At 42.0% G+C, this 27,262-nt stretch overlaps 1 protein-coding gene across 2 annotated transcripts in view; it reads right to left on the bottom strand.

Moving 5' to 3' along the window:
- The window catches only part of CPNE4 (copine 4), a 433,799-nt gene extending 408,432 nt beyond the window's left edge, over positions 1 to 25,367 (bottom strand). The window contains exon 1 of one of the 2 annotated variants that reach the window (XM_072651321.1): positions 25,252 to 25,367. The gene's annotated coding sequence lies outside the window, so the exon portion shown is untranslated. Of the gene's footprint in view, positions 1 to 2,859; positions 2,965 to 25,251 lie in introns of those variants that run through there. The other variant, XM_072651322.1, reaches the window with a different exon arrangement.
- Between the last annotated feature and the right edge of the window lie 1,895 nt (positions 25,368 to 27,262).

A 27,262-nucleotide genomic window follows, 5' to 3' on the forward strand; every position in this document is an offset into this window, starting at 1 on the left:
CTTTGCTCAGGTATAGCTCTGATAGTGGGACACGTGGATTCTTTCTAAGATAGGGAACCTTTTTTTACTCTATTACTCCAGTCCACACCAAACAAATTCCCTGCTTTTCCTTTAGGAGATTTTCCCCCATAATTTATTTTAAAAAGCAGGCTTTCAGCTAGGGGTTTGGGATGTGTGTCTGAGAGATGTCTTCATTAATGCTTTCATGGTGGCAGTGATGGAAACCACCTTAAATCTGATATATTTAAATGGTCGTGATGGCGAACTGCAGAAATGGGTCATGATCCTGAGGCACTGGGTGGGGGGCGGCAGGGAGGGGGGGGGAATAATTATTAACATGTCCAAAATTCTTCAGAGGAAAATCAATACTTCCTACAGAGTTTTAGGATCCCGTATTATCACATTGATGAAAAGAAAATCAACTTCCATTCATTCAACCACAAGGTATTACTATTAATCGTGTCCAACAGTTTTATAACATTTTCGGGGTTGTGAAGCATTTTACATATGCCTTCTCTTTGGATCCCCACAATAACTATCTCGTAGGTGCTATCATTATGCCCATTTTTTTAGATGGGGAAACTGAGCCTGAGAGATTAAATCAGCCAGAGAGTCTAAGTCTGAGGCAAGAGCTGAATTTAGTTCTTCCTGACCACCTAGCTGCTTTAGGTATTTGTTGAAGGCTTCCATGCAAGCTTCAATTCAATAAACTTTTATTAAGTACCTACTATGTCCTGGGCATTGCCTTAAGTGCTAGGGATAAAAGTGAGAAAAAAGAAAAAATTCCTGCCCTCAAGGAGCTTATTTGTCTAGTGTAGGAAGACAAAAAGGATCAGTCGAAGTGTGGGGCGGTGGAAAGAGCACTGATTTGAAGTCAGATGCTCCGGGTTCAAATTCTCACTTTGCCACTTAAGTACAGATGTGACCTTGGTTGCCTGGCATGTAAATGAATTGGCTGGATTTGATGACTTCACAGGTTCCTTCCCACTTTAAGTCTGTATGATTCTTTATAATGTATTCAGAGATTTAAAAGACTTACATCCATAGGGATGAAGCAAACAGTTACAAGCAAGGTGGTGAGTAAAGCCACAGTAAGAGGGCGGGAATTCAGAAAAGGTTGCTTGCTATTCCTTCACAGTGCCCAGAGGTGAGAACTTGCCACTTCCTAGGATAAAGGGGGGAGGGGAAGGCCAGATAAACAAATGGTGAGATAAGGAAGGAACACCAAACCGAGATTGTCACAGTTATACTGGAAAACTCGGCAACATTTCTCTCCTACAACACAAGCCATGAAGCCAAAGTCAGAGAGCTGAAAGAAAGCCATTACCACTCTCAAGGGCAAGCAGGGTCCTTGCTCCTACTTGCTTTTCTCCCTCCCCTCCCCCTCTGCATCTAAGTTACCTTCCTGTTCTCTGCTCACAAAACCAATCAGGATTTTACCAGGGGTTTCCTTTCCCCACCTCTCTCCCTTTCCCTATCTCACACAAAGCACCAGAGGATCAGAGACTAGGGCTCCATGGGGCCATCTAGTCCAAACCCCCTCCCCCATTTTACAGATGAGGAAACTAAGGAACTAAGATCTAAAATTTGTTTAAGATTAGAAAGGTAGTTAAGAAGCAGAACCAGCACCTTAGCATCCCCCTCATTCTAAAATTGGTCCCCTTTCCGCAATACAACGGTACCTCTCCAAAACATGTATTTGGGGCAGCATAAGTTCCCTGTAATTAATTCAGGAATTAGGTATCTTTAAAAAAACCTCAGTGAAGAGCCATTTTTGGTTTGTTTGAGTAAAGGAAAGAAACTCGGTAACGCAACGATGGCCCTGCCCCATCCCAAGTCCAACACAAACATTTCAGAAAGGTTCCCTTTTCCTTTTGTTACCCTCAAAATTCAAAGTTGCCTGGTAGTCCTCCTGTAATTCCCAGCAATGCCTCAGGAGTGATTTATAGACCTATGATGACATGCTATCAATATTTCAAGGATCCATGATTTCTATGACTCACATAGATCACAATCCCTTCGTACGTTATTTGATAATTTAATGAGATGCTGTGGTGCTGCTGTGCTCCCTGGAAATATTATAACCTATTGGCCAACACTTGTCAGACTTCGCCTAGGACTTAGAATGCAAACATACAATATCTTACCTGCCCACATTTGAAGTTTTACCAGCTAGGTGCAAAGCTTTCCTCTGCAAGTAGGGAAAATTTGTTTTGCATGACTATACATATTTATAATAGTAAATTTGTAATTTTTTTTCATCTCATTGGAAGAGGGAGGTTGAGAGGAGAGGGAAAGAATTTGAAACTGATAAAGAATTAAAATTGAATAAGGCTCATCAGAAAATAGTACTTATACTCCCAGGAATATAGGGAGGACAGAGAATACAATCATAGGAAAATGCCAGTCTCCAGGGAATGAAAGAATTCTCAACGTTTGGCACCCAGTGGTTATCTGGGTCCATAGAGCTTAAAACCACACTCAGCCAAGGAGATCCAGTCACTAGTATCTGGGACTGGTCATAACTCCTTCTAGGATCTGGACTCCAACAATCAAGCAATCCACATGTGGCTGGGTTTATAAGACATAGACTCCCTCAATGCTTCTAAGGACATGCATTAAATACAAACACATAAGCAAGAATGAAGGGCTTACAAGACTTCCTTTTCTTCAGGTAGGATTCAAGGGTATCACCCAGAAAGCCAGTCTTAGGCACATGCTGGGCATTATGTTCTACACTCAAAGCTCCTCCATTGAACCAGTGAAAGTAAGAACTCCAGATCAAATCCCTGGTTTTCCAATCTCCCCAAGATTTCCAGGCATCTGAGCTGACAGCTTAAATGCTTTGCCTGAGCTCACCTGAGTCTGAAATAAGACCTGAAAGCTTACTTTTCAGCCACAAAGCCAGAAACCTTTTCATTAAGATATTCTCGCTTTTTGTCTACTCCCTACTACCTAAGTAACTCTTTCCTTCCCCCTCCTACCCTCATTAAACAGATTTCAGATGGTCAGCTAAGGAGGACAAACCACGTGCTTGTGCTACTCAGAGTCAAGGGTCAGAAACTAGGACTTTTCACCTGCCGTGAATGAAAGTGATTGACGTGGGGCAGAGGACAGATAATGAAACGCGTCTTCCCCCTCTCTGCAGAAAGGCAGGCAGCTAGGAGGGCAGAGGGTTGTCAGAATTGGTCCATGTTTCAGGTGCTTCTGATTATTTTTCAATTGTTTTTGTTCCAAGATGAGTGTAGTTGGGGGCAGAAGGGAGGGACGGTCCAGAAGGAGCTATGATATAAAAATAAAAACATCAATCATTTTTTTAAATGTTATAAAGGAAAATTTAAAAAAGAAAAATAAACCCAGAAAGTAAAATAATATGGGATAATGATAAGACCTGTGATCTCATTGGCAGAAGGAACTTCCAGATGATGTAATTCCTTCTACAAAGCCTCTGCAACATCGTCTTAGCATGGCCTCGAGCCGAGCCGTGGTGTCAAATTCAGGTACAAACGGCCTGCTGGCCACATATTGACTTAGTTTTCAAATGTAGTGCTATCGATGCTTTCTTGTATTTTATTTGTTTTGTGAAATATTTCCCAGTTATAATTTAATAAGGTTCTGGCTGCATTTGGAAGTGTTGACAGGGACATGTCTGACACCATGTTTTCCCAGTGTCATGCAGCTAAAATGTCAGAGGAAGGACTTGAACCCAGGTCTTCTTGTCTTGGATGCCAACTATCTACTTGCTAAACTTATTGAAAATCTTCCAGGAAATTAAATAAAATGTTCTTTTTTTAAAAAAAGGTTTCAGTTTAAAGTACCATGGGATGGTCCAAACTAGAATAGCAAGTGACTGGATAAAAGATGTGCATAAGTCAGAGAGGGATCCCACCCATCAAACAAGGAATATCTGATCAATTATGTCATCCCTCTGGAAACTGAAAATACAATTAAAAAAAAGGTTCAGTCTTTTTTTCAGTTGTGTCTTACTCTTTGTGATCCCATCTGGAAGAGATACTGGCGTGGTTCACCATTTCCTTCTCCAGTTCATTTTACAGATGAGGAAACTGAGGCCAATGGGGTTGAGTGATTTGCCCAGGGTCACACAACTAGTAAGTGTCTGAGGCTGGATTTGAACTCATGAAGATGGGTCTTCCTGACTGCACCACCTAAGTGCCCTCTAAAAGTATGAACCTTGATGAACTAGGAAAGGGACAAAAGAAAGAAAAGAGACAAGTCTGCTCCCTTTCCCTTCAAAAATCTTTCTGCTTTCTACACTTTGGGCTTTTGCTCACATTGTCCTTCCCAACCCCAAACCCGACCCCGACCCTCAACCCAAGATTCCCTGTCCTCTGATTTCCATCTGAATCTCCCTGGGGATAAGTGAAGGTGTAAGGCCTTTCTTCATCAGGAAGCTTGCACAGCTCCTCAGTCCCACAAACACCTCTTATTCCTCTAACCTCATGGTTCTTGTTGCTTTTTCTCACTGATTCACAACACAAGTTATGCTGCTTGATGATCATTCTTACATTGTTGTCTTTCTTCATCTTCCAACATTCTCTCTCCAAATAGACTGTAAGATGCTTTTGAGAGCAGGGATTACCTTATACTTCTTTGTGTCCCATCAGTGTGCCTGCCACAGACTCACATGTAAACCAGGGTCTTGCAGCTGACAGGAAACAGTTAAGAAAGAAGATCCTGGATTCACTGCAGTAGGTATGGGAGCCTGTACATATCCTCAGGTGTGGTCAGTATGTTGGCTGATTTTGCAGAATTGGTTTTTCCTCCTCATTATTTTAAACTCTTATTCCACGGGATGACTCTCTGGGTGTGGGAGAGGGGAAGAGGTGTAATGTAATGTAATGTATTGTAGTGTAAAGAGAATGTGATATAACAAAAAGCATCACCAATATTTTAAAAAGGTTTTGAAGGAGTAGACATCAGTAAAGGACAGAATATGTCACAGATGGACAATTATGAGGAACACTGTAAGGGTTACAGGAGGCTAAAATCCAGTATAGATTTTGCATGACTAATGGGTAATGCATGATAACTGGTCACTTTATCCCAATACTTAGGGACTAGCATTTGTATAACGCTTAAAGGTTAGCAAAGAACTTTACAAAAATGATCTGGGAGGTACTATTATTGTCACTATTTTACAGAAAGGGAAATTGAGGCAAATATGGGCTAAGTGACTTGCCCAGAGTCATACAGCTAAGAAATAAATGAGACTGAACTGGAATTCTGTTCAGGCTTTCCTGACTCCACGTCCAGCACTCTAACCCCTGAGCCAGCTAGCTGCCACATAACTTACTGATTCAAATAAAAATTCAAAAATCATTGATAAGTCACCTACTATGTACAAAGTACCTCTCAGGGATTCTGGGAATGAAAAGACAAAACAGTTCATGCCCTCAGGCACCTTACATTCTATGGGAAAATCCCACCTATCCGCAAAAGGAACAGGATAATTTGGGGAGTTATCAAACACAGGACATGTCCTGAAGTCTGTTCATACGTATGCACAAGATGCCCTCGGTCAGACATGAATCAAGAGTGTGCTGAAGCAGCTGGAACAGACCCTGGGAGCCAATTACTAAATTTTCAGTATGAGCAATTATACCTTGGAAATTGGGATGAATATACTACAAACCACTGATTGTCTAGACTTAAGAAAGCGATGAAGAAAATATTAATTCTGCATATTAACCTTAAAAGAGTGTTACGGGTAAATTTGTTTCAGATAGCTGATTGTTAAATATTTATCAGTAGCACACCCTTGCACTTGATGCTTCCCTGTCATTATATACACACACATACATACATACACACAGGCACACACGTACACACAGAGACACGTGTACACACACATACACCCTAAACACAAGGTCACGATGCAGAAGATGCCTTTCCTTCTTAGCCCAGAGTTTGAAAGTTCTCCACTTTATTTGAATGAAAGACCACAAGAGCTCTGATTTTCTGTGATTCTGAGCATGCTGTGAAGAGTCCTCGTCAACAGGCTTCTTCTTTTATTTTGTGCTAATCAGTTACATGCTAGTCAATATGGAAACAGCCTCCCCAGGCAGCCCAGTTTGGGAATCTGAATTTAAGTTCTCCAGGGCCTAAAGGCCTATTGAGATTCATATTAGCATGCTGCAGTTCATAGAGTGATTCCCAGTTTGGAGGAGGGGAGGACCTTGGTCATTTTACCTTAGAAAATCATGTCTCTTCTTTCCTCTAAAACAATCCCACTATCTCCCTTGGAGAGGAATAATAGAGATACATGGGTAGGGCTGGGGCTGACCTTGTATTAGAGCAAGCTAGGCATAGATTTATAGACTATAGCAGCCAGAGCTGAGTTAGAACTAGTCAGCCTACCTGACCTTTGTCCTAGGGCACCAACACTGGATGATCGGTGCCCTCCGTACCCAGAAGAGTTCTCTTCCTCCTTAAGACCACTGCTGCCCTTGTACCTCTTCTCCCAGCTTCTTCCTTGGCCTGCATTACAATGGGATGCCAAATTCCCCAGGTCTTTGTCCTTAGCAACCTCTCACTATAGCTCCCTATCCCTGCCCACCTTGTCTCCCAGTCCCTGGAGAATGGGAGACTGAAAAGTGGACATTTTTCCTGGTGGGTCTGAAGCCATGGATGGCCCAGGATTCCATTCCTGAGGGGGAGTGGAGGTGGGGGGGGAGAGAAACAGAGAGATACAGTGAGGTGGAGAGAGAAGAGACAGAGAAAGAGGGAGGGAGGAAAAGAGAGACAGAGAGGGAGAGACAGAGTGAGAGACAGAAGGAGAGAGAGAGAGTTTGCCCCAGGAGTTACATCTTTGGCTGGAAGGGATATGAGAAGTCCTCTAGTCCACTGACCCATCCCCATTTTACTGGTTTTCCACAATTCCCTAGAAAAAAACAGCTGCAGCTCCCTTGGTCCCACCTAAAGTCATAGGTAATTTCTGCTTCTTCCTTCCTCTTGCTAATCCCTCAGAGCTGCCATGGGGCTTTGGACAAGGACACTTGTACATTCCTCTATACAACAGGCTTTCAGATTCCTACCCTTATTTACCCTCCCATCCACCCAGCAGATAGTGCACCTCTTTCTAAATCAGAGCTTCTTAATCTAAAGACCATGAATTGTAGGGTGGGTTTTCTTTTTATTGATAACTGCACTTCAGTGTAATTAGTTTCCTTTGTTATCCTACATATGTAAAAACCTTACTCCATGAAGGGGTCCATAGGTTTCATAAGACTGCCAATCGTATGGCCATGATACATGAAGCCTGTCCTAAATACAGGTGAGTTAGTAGTGGGAGCTCAGCAAGCCATTTTCAGTAAAGAAAGGGGAGTTCTCCCACCCACCCCAGCTCAGAAGAAAGCATAGGATCTGAAGCTAGAAGGTAACTCAGAGATGATTTAGCCCAATACCTTTATTTCACAAATAATGAAAGTGAAGCTGAGACAAGCTAAGAGACGGAGAAGCAGTGCAGGAATTCATTCTAGATATAGTGCTCTGGCCACTACCCCAGAGGATCTGATCTATGGCTCAGATCAGGAAAAATCTGTGCTGGTCTGTCTCTCTCTCTCTGTCTCTCTGTCTCACATTCTCTCTGTCTCTGTATGTGTCTTTCTGTCTTTGCCTGTCTCCCTTTCTGTCTCTCTCTGTGTTTCTCCATCTCTGTGCGTGTGTCTCTGTCTCTCTGTGTCTCTCTCTCCTCCCCCCCCTTCCCCTCCCTCCTTTAACTTAGGCTCTTGGTGAGGGAAAGAAGGTACTATAGCAGCTCAGAACACATTCTTCAGCACATTCCCTCCCCAGTCTCTAGCTTCCCAATTAAAGCCAACTACATCAGACTGAGCAAGCCCTAGAAAGCCTTTTTTCACATCTTTTCATCCAAACTCTAATTCTACAAAAATAACATGAGTGGCTTGAGAGGACAGCATGCTCTCAATCCACCCCACTGTTGTCTTTAAAGTTGCACTCAAGCTTAAAAAATGATCCAGCCTGTAAGGATCCAACTAAACCCAAGTAAAGCATTATAAAGACAAGAAGTCTAATTCACCTGCCACAGAAAAAGAGAAAGCACAGAAAAATAAATGTGATCCAGCTGAGTGAGCATCAAACCCTACAGGATGGGGTAAATCTGCCTTATCACTTTGTTTTTCAGAAGCTGTTTGCAGCCTGTATAGCTGTTAATCATAACACAAATACAGAAGGACCATCTTCTATTGGAATCATGTCTTATCTTGAATGGATATTTTTCTATTACCTCCTCCTTTATAAGTTCATAAAAATTTATTAAACCTGAAAATGGGAGGGGAAAAAAAGCTCTGATATCCTGGCAAACATCAGTATTTACAAGGCAAAGAAATATGGGTACCGCTTCATGATTTCCTGATAACTCCAACTGCAGAAAAGAAAATATCCACCTCTTCATCAGCAAGCCACACAAATCATGTCCAGCTTTACCAAGATTCCTCACCATTTACCTGTGACATGTTTCAGGACTTTTTCCCTAACAAGTGGCAGAAATAGTTATTTTATTATTTCATTACAAGACTTTAGATGATACTGAAAAGGAGAGTAGTTGGAATCCTGGATCAGCCTTTAGCAGGATCAGTCTAAGAAAGGAGTGTGGAGACATACAGACGGAGAGCAATCCACATACAGAGGTACATCCAAGAAATAAATACATCCACACACATACTTAGACATGTCTCAGTTTAAAAATGAGCCTAGTAAAAAGTCAAAATGAAGTACATTTCTCCTATGTTCAAGGAAAATTGCCATAAATGTTTCTATTTGACATTAAAAATTACACTCCTCTGCCAGCCAGTCATGTTAACCAAAAAGATGGAAATTTTTTTAAAAAGGATCTAACTAACCTTAGTCCCAGTGCAGACCATTCTCAGTAACTGAGCACCAGTATCACAAGAGGCTTTCCTGAGAGGGAGCAGGTATAATCAGTACCAGCTGAGCATGCTAGGTGAATGCATATTTAAAAATATACCTTCCATCATTGGAATTCGGCAGCGCAAGGACTTTAAAATACACATCACACATTTTATTTCAGGATTAAGAATATCTTCATAACCTGAATGGGTCCCTAAGACAGAAGTCCTTGTACATAGCAAGTATTTGATAAATAGTTGTTGAATTCATTGGGTAGGAGTTAAATGAAGAGCTAAGGAGGAACAATGTCCTCTCCTCAGTCCCAACCTCAGGCACCAGCATAATCCTCCTGCTTCCAATCAAAAAGACTATCGAGTTTGGTCACTTACCATGGACAGCAGCTCCAGACAGAACCTCAACACCTCAACGACTGCGCTCCCAATTCTGGAGTGGCTGAGAGGAGGAGGAGGACTCGTCACAGCCCTGGAATGGGATGAGCAAACCGCCTCTGGGCTTCACATCTCAGCAGGGGTGAAGCACCCTCCCAAATGACTGAATTAATAAATGATCACCCCCCTGGTCAAAGCTGTGGGTGCTTAGCATATGGAAATTCCCACTGCCTGCAGCAAATGGGACACAGTCAAGGCCATTTTCTCAAGGGGAATAAGGGAGAAGCTCCAAAGGGAAAGTGCTCACATCAAATCACTTGGAACAAGAGAGGGTCTTCATCCCGTGATCAGTTATCATGTTTTCTCCACCCTACCCCTATCAAGCATAAAAAGAGGGTACTGCACATTTCATTCCAATTATCCACCATAATTCCCATTGAAATACATTTTTTCTGGAAGTTAGCCAGGTGGATGATTCAGATCTACCAACATTTATAGATAGTGGTTCCCCTATTAGACTGAGTTCCTTGAAGGCTAAAGATGAGATTAATTTAATCAACAAACTTTTGTTAAATCTCTACTATGTGTGTGGAAATACAGATAAAGTAAGACAATGTTATCCCTCATGACCAGTAAATTTTAGGGAATATGATGTGCTTGCAGCCCTCTCAGTGTCTAGCACCATGCCTTGCAAACAGTAAGCTTAATTCATGTGTGCTGCTGAATTGGATTGAATTTTGTCTTTGAATTACTTGCATCAGGGCTAGACATAGGGTAATCCTAGAACTGCCCATCTGGAGTTTATCCTAAGGTCACAATTACATGCTAAAAAAAGAAAAAAGCAAATCATACAATACAAATATTCAGATTGAACTGATTCTCTCAACTCTCATCTCCAGAGAGAAAGTCCAGCTAAGCATCAGATGGAATAGGGCTCAATCTGCTCTTCATTAGTACCACAATCTAATGATTGTTTTCAACCTATCTAAGGTATTTTGATCTTCCACTAAATTCTTTGGCAGATCATGGTGTGCAAATGACTCTGGATTCTCAAGGGATATGCCAGTGAAGGGTCTGTCCAACCTGAGTATGAGCCTGAAGATGGAGTATATCTGTCAGAGGAGCCCAGCCAAGGTGGTTTACAAAAGCTCAGCATAGGATCCAGACCAGGTGCCTCATTCTACAAATGACTGGTTCAAGGTCACCTAGGCACTAAGTGGCAGGACTCTGATTCAAACCCGGGTGCTCTGATTCCTAATTCAGCTCTCTTTCCATCACATTGTGCTGCAAGCTGATGGTTTATGGGGACGGGGAGAGGAGGTGGCAAAAATTTATAAAAACAACTTATTAAGCTGTGGAAGGGTTGAGACATACATCAATGATAGGAGTGCCCACACCAGTGAAACATACTGTTGTTGCTGTTGTTTAGTCATTCCAGTCATGTCCAACTCTTCATGACCCCATTTGGGGTTTTCTTGGCAAAGATAACAGACTACGTTGTCTTTGTCATTCCCTTCAGATGAGGAAACTAAGGTCAAGTGACTTGCCCAGGGTCACACAGATAGTGCCTGAGGTCAGATTTAAACTCAGGAAGATGTCTTCCTAACTCCAGGCCCAGTATTCTATGCACTGTACCACCTAGCTGCCCAATGAAATCGTAGATGATTTCAATTCAACAAACACTGATTAAGCATATACTATGCACCAAGTGCTGTGATGAATACTGGAGCTAAAGAGACAATAATAAAATAACCTCTGCCTCTAATAGGTTTACATTCTACGAAAAACATGTACACAGATAAGAAATAGAGACTGGAACTGCAATTTCATTGGTAGAAGAAACACTCTCTACCAATCAGATTAGCACCGTCTCCTATAACTATTTTCTTAGAGAATGGCCTATGGCACTGGCAGGTCCAGAAGCTCACCGAGAGTCACATAGCCAATATGTGACAGAGGCATAGGAGTATGCTGATAAATGTTTAACAACCAGCTCTCTGAAAAAAAGTTCACATGACACTCTCTTAAGTGTAACTGCACTATTAACATCTTCTCCATCACTTTCTTGATAATCATCAAAACAATAAATCAGGATCCAGTTTGTAGCATTTGCCAATTTCCAAGGTGTAAGTACTCATGCTGAAAATTTAACAATTGGCTCTCCCCAATCAGAACAGCAAAACTTGAACTCAGGTCTTCCAGCTCCAAGGCCAGCTCTCTATCCACTCTACCATACTGCCTCTGTATGTAGACAACTAAATGCAAAATATATTTTCACTTAAATTCAAAGTTACTGGGGGACAAGAGCATTAGTAACCAAGGCTAATTAGAGATGACTATTTACAAAAGTGTCAAACACTGCTAGCCAGCCAAGAACATTTTAACAAAATAAAAAAAAATGCAATACAATATAGGTAATGTTATTTTGTGGTTTACTTAGAAATCAACATGCAGCCTGCAGGTAGGTGCTTTTATTTGAGTTTGATAGCACTGGTGTAAAAGATAGCCCTTGGGCTAAACCTTGAAGCCAGCTAGGAATTCCAAGAGGGAGAAGGGAGAAAAGCATTAGGGGAAAGCAGAATAGCCTATGCAAAGGCAAAGAGGGTAGAGATGGAAGTTCTTCAAGAGAAAAAAGTCAAGGAAGCCAATTTACCTAGAATGTAGAGTACATGAAGTAGAATAATGTGAAATCTGTCTGGAAATCTGGGTTAGAAGGATTATAGTCACTCACAGAATGTCAGAACCTAAAGGACTTTAGAAGTCATCTGGTCTAACCACTCAACAGTTGATGAGGAGAAGAAGGAAGAGAAAGAAGAAGAAGGAAAAGGAGAAGAAACTAAGACCCAGAAATCATCTTGATAGATAGAAAATGAATTAAATTGATTTAGAATATGGTGTGTTGATATGACTGTCACTCTTGTAGCCATTGGCTCCATTCCATCACGAGATGGTCTTTCATGTGTAAAGCTATATCTAGTGTTTCATAGAATCGGGACACTTTAAAGCTATTTTAGATACTAAAGATCTCCCTAGTCCAATCTATTTTGCAGATGAGAAAATGGAGGCCTAGAGACACACCCCAGATCACACAGCTAGTTAGTGGTCGAGCTCCTGTAGCACACAAATAACCCAACTTCCTGGATGCTGCTTTCCACCATATCATACTCATCTATATTACTAATATGATCGTACCAGGACAATCAGACAACAAGGAAGGTCTCTTTCAGCTCTTAGAAGCTTTGACTGAGACATTCCACCTAGAGATGCTGGTCTAAGAATAGCCACTCGATGTGTAGGTCATTCTTTAGAAATAAGCAAAGGCTGAGATCTGAGGTTCCTTCCAATTCTTAGCTTCTGTGACAGGCATGACTTATGAAAACACAGATTGCCCAGTACATGCACATGGTTTCCCCTTCCTGAATCAGGATTTGAAGGGAATGAAAGCTAATAAGGATTTTAATCCATTGCTTGTAATTGTAGCTGAGCATTGAAATCACCCAAGAAAAGGAGAGTGAGAAGCAGCATTGTTGGATTACGCAAAAGCACTGGATTTGGACTTGGAGGACCTCCATTCAAATCTAGGCTCTGCTACTTACTACCAGGGTGACCATGGGCAAGTCACTTACCATTTCTGTTCCTTAGATTTCTCATATATGAAATGATGGGATTGGAATTGACCCCTTCTGTATCTCAGTCTCTGAAAAAATAATGTTTCATTCCCTCTGCACAGAAAAAGGGGATCCCATTTCTATAGTTCATCCCAGTATCATCCTTAGGTAACATGGAAAATGTCCACAAGAGACTCTTAATAAGTAGATCTGTCTCCAGTCTCTTTGTTAGTGTGACTCAGGTAAATATTCCTGTATGACTATGGGGGAGGGTGGGCGAGCCAGATCTGTGATACTTGGTAATATTTAACTCACCATTGAGGAAACTCTCTCTACAAGGCAGATCAATAATGCTCTGTAAATTACAGCTGTGAAAATTGCCTGGGACTCCCAAAAGAGGTGAAGGGCCTCTCAGCCAGTAAGTATCAGATTTGGGGCTTAAATTCAGGTCTTGCTGGCTCATTTTGTTGTTAAGTTAATTCAGTCACATTCAACTCTTTGTCATCCCATTTGAGGTTTGGCAGAGATACTGAAGTGGTTTGCCATTTCCTTCTCCAGCTCATTTCATGGATGAGGAAACTGAGGCAAACAAGGTTAAGTGACTTGCCCAGGGCCACACAGCTACTAAGTGTCTGAGGCCAGATTTGAACTCAGGAGGATGTCTTCCTGACTTCAAGCCTGGCACTCTATTCCCTGCAAAACTTACCTGCCCACAGTCTAGCTATATTCTTTATGGTCATGATGCCTTTATGCATATTTTATATGCATTTCTGTTGATAGATACATATAGACACACATGCATGTGTCAATATACAGCTGTATCTACGTACATATATAATTATATATATTTGCATATGTGTGTATATACACAAACACATCTATGACACAAAAGTCTGAACAAATGAATAACTCATTGGATCACCCAGATATTTCCAAATACCTTTTGTCTGGTACAATGTAGCTAAACCAAAAAGTCAGCAGATTAACTGTACATGCAGATGAAAAAACTCAGAGTTGGAAGGAACTTGAAACGATTACTACGTTATCTTTTTTTTTCCTTCTAGAGGAGGAAAAGGAGGCCCAGAGAGGTCAGGATTGGCTTAGGATCACACAGCTATCAAGTGGCAGAGACAAGGCTGAAGGACACGAATTTTAACTCCATCGCTACTCTGCTGCTGTGTCGACCGGACACCTACCACAAGGATGCAGAGATCTGCTGCACCTACGCCACCTCTCGAACCCTCAAAACTGTATCTGGCCACACTATTCCCTTCTCATTCGTTGATTTCTGTGCACAAATAAATGTTTTCAGTGCACATCGCATGCAAACCAGCCTGAGTTATGCCCGGGAAGCTACGTTTGACCATACTCCCTGAAACTTAATGATCCTATAAAGCTTCTCCTGTAAAGTTCCCAAAGGCATAAAAGTGCCAGTGGAACAATTACTGGCTGCCCAGGCAGGACCACAAGTTCCCTGAGACCTTTGCATTCCCATTAAATGATGAATGCGAGCAATAAGAAAGGGCAGTATTGGGGAGGAAGGAAGGGGAAGGTGCTCAGAATCAAATGAGTTCCAGCTGTCAGTGTTCCTCAAAAGCCTGAATTCCAGGTGGAGCTATTTCTGTCACTATTACGTAATGTCCAAATGTCTTCTCGGCAGACTTTCTAAAGTTTTCCCTGCAATGACTTGTAAGTTAAATAGCCCATCTAAGGAAGCAAAATGACCAAATGTTTGGAACCGGTTTCTTTTTAAATTTTTTTTAAAAGATACAGATCGTATTTTCTGAGCCGATTATAACGGCCCCTCTCAGGATCTCCCTATTCCGTGAGTGATATTTTAATCCTGTTTCCTCATCGATTCAGTCATAGCATTAATTCACAGATCTAGAGCCAGGTGGGACTTCAGAGAACAACTACTCCAATGCATCATTTTACAGTTGACGAAACTGAGGCCCCCAAAAGTTAAGTGACTTGACCAAGGTCATTCAGGCTATGTTAGAAGGGGATTTGAACCCAGGTTCTCTGACTCCCGATGCAGGGTTCTGTCTACTTTAATACACCCTTGCTGTCCAGGGGCGAAAAGGATAAGGAGGTCATTGCATTTGGGAACATCACTTTCAAAGCAAAATATCTTTTTTTCCAAGAAGTTTTTCATCACAGCAACAGGGAGGATGAAGTCGCAGAAGACAGGGATTGATTCAGGCAAACCTCACTCTCCCCCAGAAATGAGAGTTCTAAAGAAAAGCTTTCAAATCTTTTATGAAAACAAAGGACAACAGCAAACCCCATTCACGGTTCAAAGACTAGAAAAGGGAAGCTCCCCAAATGCTAATTCTTGGGCATCACTGGAGCAGGAAAAGCCCACCACTAGTGAATTCTAGTACCAGCGAGGGGGGTGACCTGGCCCTTTCAGGAGCGCTGGGTAATACCAGGTTAAATGTCAGAATGCCAGTGGTACAGAAGGGACCTGCCACTCTGTTTGTGGCTGGGTATCACATGGCAGAGTAATTGATATTTGTATTCTAGCTGTGCTCATGGTACATATATTTCACATGCATTTCAGATGCAACACACCTTGCATCTGAAATAAAAAATAAAAAAAAACATAGGAGTGGAAAGAGCTTTTTTTCTGAAAGAAAAATCAGGTTTTGACAATATCCAGACCAAGATTGTTTCCCAAGCTGTCTACTAGGATACAAAAGTTGCAAGCAGGTAGGCAGTGGAACAAATAACTCTTTTTGCCATTGCTATATACTGGGTCTTCTGCAGTCAGCTCTGAGACACATGTATTTAATATTCCATATATGAATAGCTCTACCTAGCCAAGGATTCTCAAGACGTCACCAATCAAGAAACCACCCACAGGCATTTGTGACAGTCACTGTGCTAGACGCTGGGAATACAAAGGCAGAAAAGAAACAGACCTACCTCGATGAGCTTACATTCTATCTGGGGGAAAAACGTGTGTGTGTGTGTGTGTGTGTGTGTGTGTGTGTGTGTGTGTGTGTGTGTGTGTACATTTTGTGTACCTTTCTCTCTGTACCCTTGAAATCCCCCCCGCCTGTTTCAGGTTCCCATCTCTTCTCACTTAGACCGTTTACAGTGGCTTGCTGAAAGGTTTTCCTCATCTGCTCTCCAATCCATGTTTTATGCTGCTACTGGACCCAATTCACCACTCTTTGTCACTCCTACTCAAAAACTTCCAGGCTCTCCCGATTGTCTACTAAAGGAAAAACTTCTGATCCTGCCATTCAGTGCCTCATTGATCCAGCTTCAACTACCCTTATGATTTTCTCTCATAAAATAATAAAGGTTCTCTTCCTTTCTTTCTTTTTATTTTATTTTGAACTTAAGAAATAAAACAAGCATTTCCATATAGTAGAATAGGAAGAAAAGATGCTCATCAATGAAACTACAAATCTATTATGTACAACTTGTTATTCCTTTTAAACATAAAATAAAATTATCATATAACTTTCTTTTTTCCTTTTTTTCTTCCCTCCCTTCCCCTACTCTGACCCCACCTTAGATATGGCTATTATTGGACACACACACACACACACACACACACACACACACACACACAGTAAAAATGTAAATATAAGCTCTTTCCCTTTCTTTGATTCTATATTGCCTACAATGAATTCTCCCACATTTCTTATACAGAAGTCTCTCTTCCATAAAGCATTCTCTTAAGCCTCCCCTTCCCTACTTGAAAGTTGTTTCTTTTCAAATATCTCACTGGACTTCTTTGCACTGGTCTTGTTCTCCTTTGCATCATAATTATTTATGTAAATATATTTCCACCTTTCCCCCATTAGATGGTAAACTAGTTGAAATCAAGGACTATATCTTTTCTTTCTCTCCCCATTGTCTTTCACTTGGAAAGTGCTTAATAATTATTTATTCAACATAGCAACTGAATTGAATGATACAAGACAGTATACTGAATCACAATTAAGTGCTAAATTATGTGGACCTTTCTTTTTTGCTAAAGGCTTTCCAAGTAGGGGAAGTTCAGGAGAGGCTTGAGCAGTTGAGGAAGGCTTCATGGAGGAATAAAAATTCTAAAAGAAGAGAATAAAGAAATTTGGAGAACTTCAGAAAGACAAAGGGAGGAACACATTCAAGGACAGACTGTTTAATTTTCTTGGTGGGAAAATGGGAAGTAAGATGGGTGAAGAATGTGGCTCCATCACTGAAAGGTGATGAGAAAGTACAAGGCTTGGAACACTAGATACCTTCCTCTCTCCTAACATTATTTACAGGATATGAATTAATGTGAGCCTTGAGCAGGAAAAAGTTCCATAATGGTAGCACCAGTGCCACTGGGTTCAAATCACATCTCCAACACTTACTATGTGACGATGGACAGACAAGTTATTTAGCTACTCATCTATAAAATGGGGTAACATCCCCCCCAGCCTGATGTCTTTCTTTTTCTTTGTATCAGTAAAAGGGCCATGCCCTGGTTACTTCTTAAACAGGCCTATTCAATGAATGGGTGTTACCTCACCCTAAGTGAGTACCTGCACAGATCTTTGCCTAAAGGGGCCAAGGTCTCCCAGTGCACCTTGGGTCGTCTCCAGTCATCCTGAGGAATATGGTCACAGAATTCAGATAGCTCTGGAGGAGAAGTGAGGCTGGTGACCTGCACTGCCCTCCCTTACTCAAAACAAAGTCAAATGTAAGTCATGTCATCATGTCTCTGATGGCGTGGTCTTCTTCAGCAATGAAGGACGAACACAACAGCTATAAATGGGGTTAATATTATATCATTAATACCTACCTCACAATGTTGTTCTAAAACTTAAGTGAAATAATGTCAATGCCAAAAAATGCAGCTATTATGTGTTTTTTTAAATTAAACTTGTGATTTCACCAATGTAGTCAACCAGTCAACATGTATTTATTAAGTGTTCATTGTGCGCCAGGTCCTGGGATAGGTGTTTGGGGTACAAAGAAAGGCAAAACTAGTTTGTGCCCTGAAGGAGTTTACATCCCAACAAGCATAGAAACTCCTTCCCCAATGATAGGCTCTGCCACTTAGTTTTAGAGAGCTGTTGGGGCTGGGCGGCTGAGCTATCTGCCCAGGTTCAAACATCCAGTATTCATCACAGGCAGGAAGGGAACCCAGATTTGACCTCAAGCCAGAATTCTATTCAAAATGCCAATATCATCATCATCATCATCATTTATTATTTTATTATTATTATCATCTGTTTGTCTTTTGGAGATTGGAGGAGGAAGTTTAAGAGGTAGTGCCTACGATGATTTGTCACTAACTACAAGTAAGAGAAAAAGGAGAAAGTGCTGGTTAAAAAGTGGAACAAGAAAATGGGGAAAGGATGGGAAGGGAAGGAAAAGAAAGGAAAATCCTAGGAGGACACAGTCTGGGCATCCAGAAGAGAAGTGAGACATAGCAACTAAACCACTTAAGCTGAGAGGCGGTAGCTCAAAACTGGGAAGCCCCCCCAACCCAAGATTGACCCCATCCCCATCCCCTCTGTATAAGGAGGCAGCAGCCAAGTCTTGGAGTTCTTGAGGAAGTTCCCTATCCCAGAGTCTCCTGAACAAAGAGGGCCATTGGCAGAGGGACTCATGCCAGACTGAGCTGATGAGAGGCTCCAGCGCCCCAGGTCCCTAGCTCAGGCTCAGCCAAATTCACTGTCCTGACACTCAGGCTGAGTCCCTGGAGGCCACCATTCTGCCAATGCACCTGTGCCCTCTAGCGCCAAGCCATCGCAATGGCTGGCTTGCTGCTGCAGAGGCTTCACAGGGTCCTCAGCCACCCATTCCGTGCAACCAGCTGCTCTTATTTCCCACCAGCCCTGCACCAGTCTCTTCCCAGTGTCCTTCCCTTCCCCTGTCTCTAGTCCCCTAGATATTAGGGGAAGGAGGTGGAGGGGTTTGTCAGTTGGCCAGGGAGAAGGTCTCCTCACTTACTCTGTGCACCTAAAAAGACCACCTGCCTCTGATGCTTCTAAAAAAAAAAATCTTGCCTCTGTCCAGGCAAACATCTAGTTCCAAGCAGGAGGTAGGAAACAAAGTTTACAGAGTTTTGTCCCCTGTAAAAGGCAAAAAAAAAGGAACAGGGAGAGAAATATATTCCCTCCCTCAAAAAAAGATCCTTTGCCCTTTGTTGATGGAGAGCAACAGTGACATTTTAAGTGGAAAGCAGACAGTGCATGAGAGATTACCCTTTCTTAATGTTCACATTAATAGGGATGGGCCCAGACCGTGAATTAGTACAAATTTAATAAAAACCTATTGGGTAAATATTGTGTAGGCTCCAAGGGAGAGCAACCTAATAAGTGCCAATCCTTTTTTCAAATTCTCCAAGGTCGACTGAATCAATTCATCAACAAATATTTACAAAGCTTCCATGGGTATCAGGCATTTTGATAGGTGCCCCTACCCCAGGGTAACCCTCTCTTTATCAAAGAAGTAATAAAATTGGATTTCAAATGACAAATCTGCAATCATTAGCCGTTTGTAGCTTTGGTGAAACCAGACCTAACCAGAGCCGTTCAGCTGATCAAGGTACTAAGAAAACTACAGGATTGAAATAAACCTGGAGACTCCAGCCCCTGCTTCCAGCATGATAACTGTCTCTGCACTTCCTTTAAAAATCTCTTCAGAAGAGTCAGGCTCTGCTGTACTGAAAAGGACACTAAATTTGGAATCAGAGGACCTGGGGGAGAAGTCCAGCTCTCTTACTAAGGTATGACCTTAGGAAACTCACTTCATTATCTGTAAAATGAGGAGGTTGGATTAGATGACTTCTAAATCAGCTCTAAATTCTATAAACCAAGAACTGAAATCAAGAAAAACCCACAAGAGAAGACACCTGAGGGCAGTAGGGGTGGGGCACAGGGAGACAGAGAATGACCTATCCTTTTTACATATCAGATGTAGTGGGCAGTTTTCTTATGCTACAGTAGATCCTAAAATCTAACTCCAGTGTCATCCAGTGTCATATGGAGGTGATCCTAGCCCCCTGAAGTCTGTGCCAGAAGAACACAAGCTTAAGCAGCTTCTATCAAACTAGAAACGCTCCTATTATGTATGAATCCACTGATAGACTTCGTATCTGCTGACTAAGAGTCAGCCTGGCTAAATGCAGAGGGGCTCATTCCCAGGTTTACCAGAGGATGATGACCCTATGAGCCACAAAAACTATCAGGGAGTCTTTAAAGGATCATGAAGAGACCTCAGAGGCCAACTAGTCCAACTCCATTATTTTAAAGATGAGGAAACTGAAGCTCCAAAAGTTAAGAAATTTCCTCCGGATCTAGTGGTTCCAGAATTTGAACTCAGCTTCATGACTCAAATTTAGCAACCAAGTTCAGCATTATACTCACAGCACTATTCCACCTACTTCTATCAAGTCACAGATGGTGGTGATCACCTTTAGAGTGGGGGGTTAGGTATTACCCATACAGATGAAGTCACAGTTTCTTTCAAGCATTAACCAAAGTATCAAGTTATAGAAGGCTCCTCAAACACTTGCTATTCTTCTAGCATACATATAAAGGCATGGAGTTTACCTTGGTGTGGATATTTATCTTTAGTAGGACTTAACCAATCCCACAAATGCCACCTACAGCTTTGGTATGTGTTACTAGTCACCCAAAGAAAAAAGCAAAAATAAAAAGAAGAAAATAAAAGTAAAAATAAGAAATAATAGATCTGAGGCATGCCCTTAGTTATACACCTGCTTCGCATTCTCTTATATGAAGATTTTTGAAATATGGCCACACCCATATACATATGCACCAGGAAACAATGGATTCAAAGCACCGGTACCATTTATCAGGAACAGGGAACAAACCAATAATGAGACTTGGAGATCAGCTGCAAGTAATGAAAATAATGTGATCAATATTTCATCCTGTATTTTTTTGAAAGAACAGTAAAATGTAATACCATCATCATGAAGGGTGAGCATTAAGTTTTAAAAAATATCATCATATTTATCTTGAACCATGTAACATTTTGTGTTATGATCCTGAAAGTTTTTTAAGCTGATCTTAGAGTTTCTTACATGTGATAATTACTATTAGCTGCCTTGAGATTTTGTGTGTTAATGTGCTAGCTATGGTTGCCAAGGCAAACACAACTTAAGATATTGTAACAATCTAAAGGCACTTCTGCTTATTTGTTTAATATTAACATGAAGAAAGGCTAAATAGAGAGCAAAGGCTAAATATATAGCAAACTGAGCATTTTTACCACTTGAAAGGACTTCATTTGTTTAGCTCTCCTGTTAGGCACTAGATATGTCTCATTCTTGCTATATCTCACATGAGTTTGAGAAAGAATCTTATCCAGATTCACATCAACCAGAAGAGAACCCAGAGTTCTGCTCATGAGATCTTCCTGTTTCTTTGCCCTATGCTTAGAACACTTACCCAAAATTCTGCTGGGATTGCAGAATGGAGATTGCTCTCACTTGGAGCACCCTAGTCTGAATGGGAGATATTAAACTTGTCTTGTTTAGTTGAATAGAGGTGTACATGTTCATTGTCAGAGCATGCCAATATATGATAAGAGGATGACAGTAGCACAGTTATGTACAGTCACAGGGCCCACCTTGTTAAATTATTAAGATTAAGGGGAGGAATCATGCAAGTGAAAATGAAGAATCCTTCACTTTCCTATTGTCCTGTGATGACTTCCAAAGTCACATCTCTTAAAATAAAAGTTTAATTTAGGATTAATTACAATAACGTTAATAATAAATTACAATAATGGCTGAGAAGAAATAATTCCTTTTACTTGGGTTAACCCAAGCCAAATACATAAAAATCTATGAATGGGGAAAAAACCCTGGCTTACTATTCAATACTCTAAGGACCTCTGATGTAATCACTGTGGGTACTTTTGAAATAAACTGCTATATGGTTTTCCAGTGCTATGTGGACACAAAAGGCATCACCATGTTGCTAAGCTTATGATGAGCCTCCCTGAATGGAGCTAAATTCACCCTCAGATAGCAGACACCAAATATAACACCACACCCATTCGTTAAGACTTTACAGCTTTATGGGACCTGCCAGGATTTTTTCCCCAATGGCATAAACTTTGAGAATCAAGGATCATCCCTATGATGTGAACACATATTTAGAGCTGGAAGAGACTCATAGGATAGCAAGTTCAACTCCTTCATTCTATAGATGTGAAAACTTAGACCCAGGAAGCTGCAATTGTTTGCCCAAAGTCTGCAGGTAGTAAGTGGCATAATCAGGATTTGACTCTACACTCTCCACTGCACCATGTTGCTTCCATGTGAGTCATCACCATAGAAATTTAGTGGTTTCCTACTCCAAAATAAGGGCAAACTCACTATAAAGGAAAAGAAACTTTAGATGAGTGGATAACTTTTTCTATAGAAAGCTATTTAAAAAATAATGTTTCCTCAAGACAAGGCAATAACACAACATCCCAAGACACTTTTTTTGCTAATGATCATCTAGATAAAGGGAGAAGCATCTTTATTTCTTTCTAACCTTAAAAGAAAGCAACCTACAAACCCCAAACTAACTATTTTTATGGAAGGAATATTTAGAAGCTCCAACAGAAGTGGTTGCTTCATGCTGTGAAACTTACTGGACCCCATCTGTGCCTGTTCCCTGTAAAGTACTCTGGAAATATGCCTGGAAGAACAGAAAAAAGTGACTGATCATTTACAGAATAGTTACAGGTGTCACCGTCCTGGCTTCCTCCAAAATGCAACAGAAGATTAACCATTTGGTGGTGATTTGGTCCCACACTTTTTCCTTCTGGGTCCTTAATCACTACTTAAGTCAACATACATGAGAAGTCAACAATAAACCAAAATTTCCTTTTAAGTAGCAAAAAGTGTGGAATTTAAGTATTTGGTTCTAATATTGATTAGACTATCCTGTCACATGTCACTGTTACAATCTTTTGGTCAAGGAGAATAGTGAGAAGATAGCCTGATCAACTTAACTGAGGTGGTTAATTTAGGAATTCTACCACCCATCCCTGATCCTCACTTCTCTCTGCCTTAACAACTGGGAAGACATGCTTCATGTTTAGAGCACTGATTGGTTACTGCTTCTATGTCAGTTTCTCCCTGTCTTAAAAACAGACAGCAAAAAATGTGTTCAACTCAAACTATCATCTCTGTGAGAACAATGAAATTCTTAGATTCCAAGTTTCCTAGTCAGGTTCAGAGGCACACAGAAGAGCCTCTGTGCCAACTCATCTTACATCTTCTGAGTAAGAATTTTTTTTTAAGGACCTTTCCTATACATTAAGGTGTGGTATGATTTTCTTTGTACAGAATGCGTGTTCAACTCCAAGAACTTTTGCTTATGCTCCAATTCATGCAAAACACATAACCACTATTGTGCCTAGTTGAGGTGGAATTGTGAAATTCAATATTCATTCATTCAACGAATGTTAATTAACCTATACTTAAGTAGCAGAGAATGTTAGTGGTGGAAGGGATAAAGACATTTTTCCAGGGATAAACTTCCAGGAGGAGCTGTATAATATAAATGAAGGGGGAATATAATTAATCCTTTTGTAATGGGAAATTACAAAGAAGAGGCCAGCTGAAGAAAATTGAACATTTCTACGGAAGTCGAAGTAGTTCTGCCTGAGCAAGCCTTTATTTAAGTGCTGCATTGAAGTATGTGAAGCTTTAAGATACGGCCGGTACCTTGGACAGCGCAAAAGAGCAGCCCGGGTCTAAATCACTGTTCTTGGCTTAACTACAGCAGAGGAAACAGAGTACCAACAGCTAGCCAGAAAGTTAAGCAAAGGGAAACAAGAGTGTGACAGTTTTTTAGCGTTTTCATCACGAGATTGGGATGAATCCTGTCACCTCTCCAAACATGCACGTTAACAACTCCCAAGGTATGCTCGCTACTGCCCAGCCAGACTCCTTCTCACAGACACGAGGGGTTTGTTAACACGTGTTCTGAAAGAACTTTGGTCGTTCACTTTGTTGCCACTGGAGTTCTCTTAAGAGGGCCCATCCCATTTCACACCACTACCCATCTCCGCAGCCGGAGTTTACCGGTTATGCAAGTGTCCGTGGTCCTACTCTCTGCAACCTATTATTTATAGATGCAGCTCTCTGATGGAGCAAAGGTCGAGCTAAAAGAGGGATGGGGCTTAGAATTCAGAGCTCCCACTGCTTGGGGGGTCAAAAGGTTCAAGATCAGAATAGGATAGGGCCCTGACACTGTGCCTTAAGGAGCTACAAATTTCACAGCGTTTTCCAGAGATGGTCCTCTAAAAGAAAAAGACGTGAAGGAGGAAGCGTTGCGATCAACTAAACCGCTCTCCACTCTCTACAATAGAACTATAACATTTGCTGAGCGTCTACAAGGTACTAGGCACTGTGGAAAACACAACCAAGACCATACACCGAACCCGCTTTGCAATTGAAGAGGGCAAAGCCTTTTCCCTATTGCCCTTCCTTCAACCATCTAATGGAGTCTGATTGGTGATCTAGTCAGCACCCATTTAGGCATAGACTCCTGGGATTGTGTTCTAGGCAGCCAAGAACGGAACTTGAGCTGTTTTCTAACCTTTCCAGAGTCCCCCCACGGCCAGCCCCGCCCTTTGCCGTCCAGTTACCTCCCTCCTCCTTCAGCCCCTTCCATTTCGTTTTAGCAAAGGCAAGGAGCACAGAGGGGGTTCAGCTCAGGTCTATCACGAGAGATGCAAAACTATTGACTCGTCTTAATCACTGGAGGCCCAGATGCAATGAAATATTCATCTGGACTTCACTGAAAGGGGAGGGTTTGAGGATGGAGACGGAGATGGGGAAGTGGAGATAGGAGAGCGGAGAGGGGATGGGAGAGGAGGTGGGTGGGGGTAGGGAGAAAACAGAAGCAAACACCAGATACATCAGGATGGTGCTGGTTGCCATCGCAATTGCCCACAACCGCTTGTCGGCTGAAGAAGCAGCAACTTTGCCTAGGACTCCTTCCCTCCTCCAACCCCCGGGAGGCTCCCCACAAGAACGCCTCTCCGGAAGTCACTACTGGTCTGTCCCCTTCTGGCGCGCTCCTGGTTCCGACCTCCTGGGTCCCCCAAATCCCCGACAGCCTCCGTCTCCCTCCTCCCATCTGTGCTCTCCAGTTCCCAGAGTTAGGAGGCCGGTAAGGAGGAGATGGGCGGGCGAATGGGATGCTACAGACTAAAGTTCTAGTCTTACCATATCTTCAAAAGGAGAAATAAACCTTTTAAATGCCTTCTCCTACTACCCCTCTCCCTCCCCCCTCCCCCCCAAAGTTAGCTTTCGCTGCGCAGCAGCCGATGGAGACAGACTTGCAACCAAGGCGTTGTACATACACAGGAATGCAGAGTCTGCATTTACCTACCTGTGTGGCCGAGTGGATGGGTCCAGGAGCAGGAGAAAAAAACCAAGGTTCAGCTGTAGTGTGTCTGTCCTCTGTCCCAGCCCCCCAAATAAACCACAATCCTGCTAGTTGGGTGGGGGCTTGACTATTGGGGTGGGTGTGGGAAGGAATGAGAGGACGAGGTGGAGTGGGTTTTGTTGAATATTTCTTCCCTTTCCCTTCTCGGGTCAGTTTAGCAGAAGCCCAGGGCACGGGCTGTGGTTGGAGAGTTTGCCGGCGCCGGGTACCCTGCCTCCATCCTCTCCGTGCATCCGCAGGGGGCTGGGGAGCGGAGCGGGCGCGAGTATGGGCTCGGGCAGCTCTCTCTGCTGGGGAGTAGAGAGGAGGTGTGGTACTGAGGAAGGGAGGGAGTGGAGAGGGAGAGGGAGGGGGGCGTGCGGGGGTGGGAAGGCGAGCGGTGTGGCCGGGAGACGGCTGCTTTCCCCCACTGAGCTTTCCACCTTCTGACGAAGCCCGTGCGCCTGGCTCAGAAGCGAGACACTAGTGGGGAGCTGAGCTCCTCTCGAGCGCCCCCTGGGGGGTTCCGGCTGATAGCAGCCCCGTCCCGACAAAGGGATTCCACTTACCCCAAAACCTGAGTGGTGATGTGTCTGTGAGGGGCTCCGACCCAGCCTCCCCCTTCCCGTTGCTTAGCACCCAAAGTGATACAAGAATTGTCCACATTTTATCCATCCACACACACCCTAAGTTTCTTTTTAAATGAAAGAAGGTAATCAAAAAGCACCTGAGTTCTAATCCTACTTCTGTTACTACCTGTATGACCTTGGACAAACCATTTAACCTTGACCATGGTGGATAGAATGCTGGATCTGGAGTCAGGAAGACCTGGAAAATCAGGTCAGGGAATCTTTCCTCAGACATTTATTAACCGTGGGACCCTGAACCCCTCTCTGCCTCAGATTTCTCATCTGTAAAATGGGGTTGCAATGAAGCACCTACCTCCCCAGGTTGATGCAAGGATCAACGGAGATCATGTAGGTGAATAGCTTTGTAAACCTTAAAGAGCTATGTACGTGTTAGTTATTATTACTATAATCTCTCACTGAGTCCCCTACCCTTAAACCAGGCAGTGCTCTAGGATAGGAATCCAAGGGTACAGTTGCTTCAAATGCCAGTGTGATTTCTTTAATCTCAAAGGCAAAGAATACAGAGATAACAAGATGAACACTTTTATTTCAAAATAAAATTATATCTGCTTATAATTTCTTAAATTTTAAAAACATTTTTATTAAAATGTTGAGTTCCAACATCTATTCCCCCTGTCCCACTCCCTGAAGATGGTAAATAGTCTGATAGAGGTTATACATGTGCACTTATGTAAAACATTTCCATAGTCATCATTATGTACAAGAAGATTCAAACAAGAGAAAAAAGTGGAAGAAAGTGAAAAATAGTGTGATTCAGTCTGTATTCAAACAATATCAGTTCTTTCTCTGGAAGAGAATAGTTTGCTTCAGTTAGTCCTTTGAGATTGTCTTGGATTTTTGTATTTGCTAAAAATATCTGTCATTCACAGTTCTTCATGGTACAGCATTGATGGTACTATGTACAACATTCTCCTGGTTCTGTTTACTTCACTTTGCATCAGTTCATATAAGTCTTTACAGGCTTTTCAGAAATCATCCCGCTTATCATTTCTTATAGCACAGTAATATTCCATCGCTTGTAATTATTTTTATTTAGAGTGCATTTACTCAGAAGAACTATAGTAAATTATGGTAAAAGTATTTTTAATTCCCTCAGTTGACATTCCTGGCCCTTCTAGGGTATTAAGACTAAAAATCTGCAGAACAGTTGCCAATCTACATTGAAAGAGAGTTTTCTCACAAGGAGTTCCCTATGTCAATGAAATCAACAGTCTGGTCCAAAAACTAGGTGGGGGCAGGGAAAAGGGATGTATTACTCAAATATGTAACTGTGTTCACATCTTACTTGACTCTGTAGGAAGATGTCAAATCTAACTTGGACAAGA

The sequence above is a fragment of the Notamacropus eugenii genome, chromosome 3 (assembly GCF_028372415.1).
Source record: "Notamacropus eugenii isolate mMacEug1 chromosome 3, mMacEug1.pri_v2, whole genome shotgun sequence".
Lineage (NCBI taxonomy): Eukaryota > Metazoa > Chordata > Mammalia > Diprotodontia > Macropodidae > Notamacropus > Notamacropus eugenii.